The following is an 8,120-nucleotide window of genomic DNA, read 5'->3' as shown; positions in this document are numbered from 1 at the left end:
GATCCTGCTCCTATTTCGTGTGTCTAATTCTGTTAGATTCAGGAGATGGTTCTGTGATAGTGGATTGGCGGTTAGGATCAGATCAGCCATGATCTTATTGAATGGCGGAGCAGGCTCGAGGGGCCGATTGGCCTACTCCTGCTCCTATTTCTTATGTTCTTATGTTCTTATTCCAGAGCTTGGGGCCCCAGGCAGCTGAAGGCACGGCCGCCAATGGTGGAGCAAAGGAAATCGCGGAGGCACAAGAGGCCAGATTTGGAGGAGCACAGAGATCTCGGAGGCAAAAGCAGGAGGTAAAGAGATAAAAGATGGGTCCGGAGGGGGGGGGGCTGTAAATGGTTGCCGGAGAGGAGCGGGGGGCGGGGGGAGGGAAGCATGAAAAACCTGGCCAAGAGGAGAAGGCTCCGACAAAATGACATTGTATTTTGTCAATAAACAGCGAGTGTGTACCAGCTCCCACCTGCAGCGGTAATTTGTTAAGTCAATCTACCAAGTAAATTAACTAATTATCCTGCTGCAGCTGCCAACTGGGAACAGACACGTTTGCTTATAGCGAGAATATGCAAATTGTGCTGTGCGATGCAAAACAGAAGCAACGTTAATTAATTGTTCTGTGACAGGCCCCCCTCCCCATGAGTCAGTGGTGCTTGAGATTGCTGAGTGTGGTTTGTACTTTATATTCAGTTTCTGAATTAATGGGACACAGTGCTCACGTTGGGGTAAGATCACCGTGAAAGTTCCCAACAACAACAACGGCTTGCATTTATATAGTGCCTTTAACGTAGTAAAACGTCCCAAGGCGCTGCGCAGGAGCGATTATCAGACAAAAATTTGACACCGAGCCACATAAGGAGATGTTAGGGCAGACGGACGAAAGTTGGTCAATAAGGTATGTTTGAAGGAGCGACTTAAAGGAGGAGGGAGAGGCGGAGAGGTTTAGGGAGGAAATTTCTGAGTTTAGGGCCCAGGCAGCTGAAGGCACGGCCGCCAATGGTGGAGCGATTAAAATTCAGGGAGACGCAAGAGGCCAGAATTGGAGGAGCACAGAGATCTCGGAGGGTTGTGGGGCTGGAGGAGGTTACAGAGATAAGAACATAAGATATAGGAGCAGGAGTCGGCCATTCAGCCCCTCGAGCCTGCTCCGCCATTTAATGAGATCATGGCTGATCCAATTTTGGCCTCAACTCCACTTTCCTGCCCACTCCCCATAACCCTCGACTCCCCTGTAGCTCCAAAATCTGTCTATCTCCGCCTTGAATATATTCAGTGACTCCGCCTCCACAGCTCTCCAGGGAAGAGAATTCCAAAGATTCTCGACCCTCTGAGAGAATAAATTCCTCCTCATTTCCGATTTAACTGAGTGTCCCCTTATTCTGAAACTATGCCCCCTAGTTCTAGATACCCCCACGAGGGGAAACATCCTCTCAGCATCTACCCTGTCCAACACCCTCAGAATCTTATATGTTTCAATAAAATCACCTCTCATTCTTCTAAATTCCAATGAGTATCGGCCCAACCTGCTCAACCTTTCCTCATAAGACAACCCTTCCATCTCAGGAATCAACCGAGTGAACCTTCTCTGAACTGCCTCCAATGCAAGTATATCCCTCCTTAAATAAGGGGACCAAAACTGCACGCAGTACTCCAGGCATGTTCTCACCAGCACCCTGTACAGATAGGATGGGGCGAGTGCCATGGAGGGATTTGAACACAATTTCAAAATCGAGGCGTTGCCGGACCGGGAGCCAATGTAGGTCAGCACATTTTTAAAAAACACCAATTAGATTCAGCATATTTTCAGTGAGGTTTTCAGAGCTGTTCCACGCCAGTGTGTCACTGAAAATCAGAATGGTTCACAGTCGGCAGCATAACCAGAGTTAGACCGTGGCTGCGAGTCCACTTTCCAGCTGCCTTTGGAGATCTATAGGCATGTATGGACAGAGCGCTAGGGACAACATTATGACTTCATTTGGTATGTTTCATTTTGTTTTACTTATAGTTTGGAGTTTATTGCTTGAGCCCCTTTAAACAGGTGGCACGTTTGTTAATTTGCTTTCTATTGATGACACCTGTGTCATCCTAATTTTCTAAGAGTTAGCAGGTGTCTGGCCCTCGGAGACCAGGAAAAGGACAAAATGGGAAGGGGAAGCTGACTGGATCTTGCCTCGAATCAACGCTTCTTTTTACCAACTTCAAATCTAGACGGGGAAGCAAAGCAGTGGTAAGGGGGTTGAAGTTTATGTTTTTTTATTCGTTTTTATGGGATGTGGGCGTCGCTGGCAAGGCCAGCATTTATTGCCCATCCCTAGTTGCCCCTTGAGAAGGTGGTGGTGAGCCGCTTTCTTGAACCGCTGCAGTCCCATGTGGTGAAGGTACTCCCACAGTGCTGTGAGGTAGGGAGTTCCAGGATTTTGACCCAGCGACGATGAAGGATCGGCCAATATACTTCCAAGTCAGGATGTTGTGTGACGTGGAGGGGAACTTGGAGGTGGTGGTGTTCCCATGCGCCTGCTGCCCTTGTCCTTCCAGGTGGAAGAGGTCGCGGGTTTGGGAGGTGCTGCCGAAGAAGCCTTGGTGAGTTGCTGCAGTGCATCTTGTAGATGGTACACACTGCAGCCACGGTGCGCCGGTGGTGGAGTGAGTGAATGTTTAAGGTGGTGGATGGGGTTCCAATCAAGCTGGCTGCTTTGTCCTAGATGGCGTTGAGCTTCTTGAGTGTTGTTGGAGCTGCACTCATCCAGGCAAGTGGAGAGTATTCCTTCACACTCCTTACTTGTGCCTTATGGATGGTGGAAAGGGTTTGGGGAGTCAGGAGGTGAGACACTCGCCGCAGAATACCCAGCCTCTGACCTGCTCTTGTTGCCACAGTATTTATGTGGCTGGTCCAGTTAAGTTTCTGGTTAATGGTGACCCCCGGGATGTTCATAGTGTGGGATTTGGTGATGGTAATGCCATTGAATGTCAAGGGGAGGTGGTTAGACTCTCTCTTGTTGGAGATAGTCATTGCCTGGCACTTCTGTGGTGCGAATGTTACCTGCCACTTATCAGCCCAAGTCTGAACGTCGTCCAGGTCTTGTTGCATGCAGGCATGGACTGCTTCATTATCTGAGGAGTTGTGAATGCCGCTGAACACTGTGCAGTCATCAGCGAACATCCCCATTTCTGACCTTATGATGGAGGGAAGGTCATTGATGAAGCAGCTGAAGATGGCTGGGCCTAGGACACTGCCCTGAGGAACTCCTGCAGCGATGTCCTGGGGCTGTGATGATTGACCTTCAACCACCACAACCATCTTCCTTATGTTATGTGATGATATGGGGTCTTATGTTCTGATATTTCACTTGATTAAAAATTTATTGGAACACTTAATGACCGGTGTCTCCACAACACACGACACAGAAGTAAATGGGGGAAGAAACAGACGTACATGCATTTTAAAGACAGAACTTTAAATTGTGCTTTTATATTGTGCCTTTTACCTCAGGACGTCCCAAAGCGCTATCCAGCCAAGTAAGTACTTTATTGAAGTGTTGTAGGAACAGAGGTTCCTATCAAAAAGACTGAGTTCGACTCAGGTAATTAATGAACTTTAATGAAATCAAACGAGTTTAAACTGTAAACTGCTAGGACACATCAATAACAGGTCTACTCTCCTTGAGGGCTCCACGAGGACTGATCCCCTGATCAGGAGAGTGACGTCATGACGTCATCACGTTCTTCCCGCCATTGGGGCATCACGTGACTAACGGCATGACGTCATCACGTGCTGTAAAGGTAACTGGGCATTGTACAGTCAAACAGTGTAATTAAAGGTACAGGCACAGACAGTAACTACATTGCTGTTAAAGGAATTATGTACAACCGCTCTGAGTCCTTTGGTGGCTCCGCCACATGCGCCCCCCCAGAATTGTCTTTAACAGAAAAGGTGAGGCGAGGAGGAGGCCTGATGAGCCTATCCGATCGACTGTGATACCCTGGTAGAGGAAGTTGACGACCGGTGGATGTGTTGGCAGTCGGTGGCGGCTGAGCAGGCGTGGCAAGCGCAGTCGGGTTGTCAGGCGGCTTTGGTTGATCAGGTGCGGCGGCAACGGGCGGTCGGCCACGTTTGGGTGGTTGAGCGACTACGACAGGGTGGTCCAGGTCCAGGTGAGCCAGCTTCAAGCGGTCCACCGAGATGTGACCCGGTTTCCCTCTGACGTTGACCAAAAAGGATTTGTCTCCTGGTTCGATGACGCGGAAAGGACCAGTGTAACGGGGCTTGAGTGGATCCCAGTGAGCGTTGTGGCGGATGAAGACATACTCCGCATTTTTCAGTCCCGGTGGCACGTAGGAGGTCTGCAAACCGTGATTGGATGTAGGTATCGGAGCGAAGCATCTGGCCGCTTCTTGGTGGCGAACGAGTTGCCGGGAGGCGGACCATGGCTCTGTGGGAGAAGGGAGGAAATCTCCTGGTACACGGAGCGGCTGGCCATAGAGGAGTTCAGCCGAAGACGATTGTAGATCATCTTTGGGCGCCGTACGGAGACCCAACAGGACCCATGGGAGTCTGTCCACCCATCCTGCACCTTGAAGACTGGCCCGAAGAGAGGCTTTAAGCGACCTGTGGAATTGCTCGCAAAGGCCGTTTGCCTGCGGATGATAGGCGGTGGTGCGATGAAGTTTGGTACCGAGCCCCTGAGCCACAGCGTTCCAAAGATCCGAGGAAAGTTGTGGCCCGCGGTCAGAAGAGATGTCAGCCGGCACCCCGAAACGGGCGACCCAACAGGAGATGAAAGCTCTAGCGACGTCTGCCGACGTGGTGGAAACCAAAGGAATTGCCTCTGGCCACCTAGTGGTGCGGTCCACTACGGTAAGATGAGTATAACCCTGAGAAGGCGGAAGCGGCCCCACGAGGTCCACATGCACGTGGTCGAAATGACGCTCCGGAACAGTGAATGCAGCCACTGGAGCCTTGACATGACGCTGGACTTTGGCCTTCTGGCATATGACGCAGGTGTTAGCCCAGTCACGGACATCGATGTGCATACCTTTCCAGACGAACTTGGCTGACATAAGCCGTTGCGAAGCCTTCATCCCTGGGTGCGACAACCCGTGTATGGCATCAAAAACCCTCCAGCGCCATGCGACTGGCACTATGGGACGGGGGACTCCCATGGAAACGTCGCAAAGGAGCGTGGCACCTGCGTCCTGGAAGACGACGTCGGTCGCTTGGAAGCTGGAGGGAACGGTTCGATATGATTGGACCTCCGAATCCGAAACCTGATCTGCCGCCATGAGGGCGTAGTCGATTCCCAGGTGCACCGCGTGGACCGTCGCACGGGAGAGGCAATCTGCCACCAGGTTGTCCTTACCAGACACATGTTGAATGTCCGTGGTAAATTCGGAAATAAACGTCAAGTGACGTTGTTGACGAGCGGACCACGGTTCGGTGGTCTTGGCCATGGTGAACGTAAGGGGTTTGTGGACGACAAAAGCCGTGAAGGGACGCCCCTCCAATAAAAACCGGAAATGGCGAATGGCGAGGAAAAGGGCCAGTAGTTCCCTATCGAAGGTGCTGTACTTTTTTTCATTTGTTCGCAATTGACGGCTGAAAAACGCCAGCGGTTGCCACGTGCCGTTGACCCACTGTTCTTGCACCGCACCGATGGCGTAGTCTGACGCGTCGGTGGTAAGGGCGATAGTAGCACCTGGAAGTGGGTGCGCCAGCATGGTTGCGTTGGCCAAAGCGTTCTCGGTGTCGCCGAATGCCTGGATCATTTCAGCTGTCCAGCTGATTGGGTCTTTACCGGACTTGCCCTTGAGGGCCCCGAACAAAGGTTGCATGAGTTGAGCCGCCTTGGGGACGAAACGGTGGTAGAAGTTGACCATCCCCAGGAACTCCTGCAAGGCCTTGACTGTCGACGGCAGCGGGAAAGAAGTAACCGCCTCAACCTTCGTCGACAAAGGGACGGCGCCGTCCGATGTTATGCGATGTCCCAGGAAGTCGATTTGTTGCAGGCCGAACTGGCACTTGGCCGGGTTGATGATTAAACCATGTTGGCTGAGGCGCGTAAAGAGGGAACGCAAATGGGAGATGTGCTCCTCCTTGCTGGCACTGGCGATGAGTATGTCGTCAAGGTAGTCGAAAAGGAAATGCAAGTCTCGAAGAACGGAATCCATTAAACACTGGAACGCCTGTGCTGCGTTCTTTAAGCCAAATGGCATCCGCGGGAACTCAAAGAGGCCAAAAGGGGTGATGACTGCGGTTTTCGGGACGTCTTGTGGGTGCACTGGAACCTGGTGATATCCACGGACGAGGTCGACTTTAGAGAAGATAGAATTTCCCGCCAAGTGGGCCAAGAAATCCTGGATATGCGGGATTGGGTACCGATCTGGAGTGGTGGCATCGTTGAGGCGTTGGTAGTCACCGCATGGCCGCCAGCCGCCGCCTGGTTTCGGCACGATGTGGAGAGGCGAAGACCAGGGACTGTTCGACCACCTAATGATGCCGAGCCGCTCCATTGTGGCGAACTCCGCCTTCGCAGCTGCAAGCTTGCCGGGTTCGAGCCTTCTAGCCCGCGCATAAACCGGGGAGCCAGTAGTGGTGGTGTGATGTTCAACACCATGTTTCATCGCTGAAGAGGAGAAGCTGGGCCTTGTCAGCTTCGGAAACTCCCCGAGGAGCCGCGTGAAGTCATCCGGAGGAGGGAAAGCACAGGCAATGGAGCGCGCCACGGAGGTACCGTGGAAGCACGGAATCGAGTGGAAGGTGGCCACGTTGATCAGCCGGCGGTGTCGGACATCGACTAGCAGGCTGTTGGCACACAGAAAGTCTGCCCCTAGGATAGGCTGTGAGACTGTAGCCATGACGATATCCCAAAAGAAGCGCTGACCGCCGAAACAGACTTCGACCCGCCGCTTTCGGAACGTTCGAATAGCTGCGCCATTAGCCGCTACGAGGGAAAAACCGAGGTTCCCAGTCTGCGTGTTGCACTTCGACGCAGGTAGAATGCTAAACTGCGCCCCGGTGTCACAAAGGAAACGGCGGCCCGAGAGGGAATCGGTGATATGGAGGAGTTTCCCCGTAGAACCGACGGCCATCGCCACCGCGGAATGCCCATTAGACTTAGTCATCCGTCGCCAGGGATGCCGCCTGCGCCTTCTTGGGGGGTTTTTTTGGCGAAAAACTGCAGGGGGAATGGCAGCACCGTGCTTTCGCGCAAAAACGGGTGTGGTAGGAGCACCAGCCCGCTGTAGGAGAAGCCGGAACCGCGCCTGTGGGGGGTGGGCACCTCATGGCCGCGCAGCACTGCTGGGTAACCGTGAAAATCTTATCGGCTTCGGCCGCAAGCTTGGCGCAGTCAGTAATGTCGGAGCTGGCCAGGGCAGCCTGAACCTGTTCAGGCAGTTGATAGAGGAAAAGCTCCCGGAAGAGGAAACATTCCGGTTCAGCACCCAAGAGCGTGAGCATTTGGCTCATGAGCTCGGACGGTTTGGAGTCCCCGAGGCCGGGCAGCGTGATGAGCCGGCGAGCACGCTCCGACTTTGATAGCCCGAAAACCTGAAGCAACCACGCCTTAATTGCATCATACTTGCTGTCAGTAGGAGGACTACCGATGAGGCTAATGATCCGGGATGCAGTTGCGCTGTCGAGGGCGGAGACCACGTAATAATAACGGGTCTGATCTGCATTGATGTTCCGAATGGCGAACTGGGCTTCAGCCTGGATGAACCAGGTGTCTGGTTGTTGCTCCCAGAACTGTGGCAGTTTCAGCGTGACGGCGTTCATGTCCATGTCGAATCTTCCACGAAAATCGTTCGTAGAAGTCGGGGTCACCAATGTAGGAACGGAGGTTCCTATCAAAAAGACTGAGTTCGACTCAGGCAATTAAATTAATGAACTTTAATGAAATCAAACAAGTTTAAACTGGAAACTGCTAGGACACATCAATAACAGGTCTACTCTTCTTGAGGGCTCCACGAGGACTGATCCCCTGATCAGGAGAGTGGCGTCATGACGTCATCACGTTCTTCCCGCCATTGGGGCATCACGTGACTAACGGCACGACGTCATCACGTGCTGTAAAGGTAACTGGGCATTGTACAGTCAAACAGTGTAATTAAAGGTACAGGCACAGACA

The sequence above is a fragment of the Somniosus microcephalus genome, chromosome 29 (genome assembly GCF_052327205.1).
Source record: "Somniosus microcephalus isolate GS21.2 chromosome 29, FLI_Smic_1.0, whole genome shotgun sequence".
NCBI classification, from domain to species: domain Eukaryota; kingdom Metazoa; phylum Chordata; class Chondrichthyes; order Squaliformes; family Somniosidae; genus Somniosus; species Somniosus microcephalus.
Note: the sequence above shows the minus strand (reverse complement) of the source record.